Source organism: Phytophthora infestans, genomic scaffold (genome assembly GCF_000142945.1).
Source record: "Phytophthora infestans T30-4 supercont1.125 genomic scaffold, whole genome shotgun sequence".
Lineage (NCBI taxonomy): Eukaryota > Oomycota > Peronosporomycetes > Peronosporales > Peronosporaceae > Phytophthora > Phytophthora infestans.
In genome coordinates, this window is record NW_003303634.1 from 9180 (window position 1) to 9632 (window position 453).

Sequence of the window (453 nt, forward strand, 5' to 3'; positions counted from 1 at the left end):
GCGGCGGGTGCTTGTGAGTCGACGAACTACTGGCAAGCGCAGTAGCGATACGCTGGGAGGAAGACCTCGTCTTATTGGGCCTGCGCTGTCTCTAGAGTAAAGTATCAGCTCCAGCACATGCGTACGGCTTGGTAGATACTCAGGATCGGGTGTAGTGGTCTTTTAATACGTCTACAGTAACAGTTAGTTAGCGAAGTTTTGACTCCAGCATCAGAGTTATTACGTGCATATTCGCAGTTGACACTCACAGGCCTTATACGCGTGGTGATGCCAGTGCTGAGAGCGAGGAACCGATCCTAGTCGAATTTGCGCGCTTGCACAGTGTCCGCTCAAGTAGCAGTAAGATACCTGTTAGCCGCTGCCACAGCACACGCACGCACACACTCGCCAATGAAATATACCACGGATTATAGACACTGGAAACGATTCGGTTCCCTTTCAGCAGTTCAGGTA

General features: G+C 51.0%; 1 non-coding gene across 1 annotated transcript; it reads right to left on the reverse strand.

Moving 5' to 3' along the window:
- Positions 1-353: 353 nt before the first annotated feature.
- On the reverse strand, positions 354-447 carry PITG_33459 (the record flags this gene model as incomplete). Its single annotated transcript, XR_009934853.1, has 1 exon — positions 354-447. It is a non-coding gene; the product is annotated as a 28S ribosomal RNA (ribosomal RNA).
- Between the last annotated feature and the right edge of the window lie 6 nt (positions 448-453).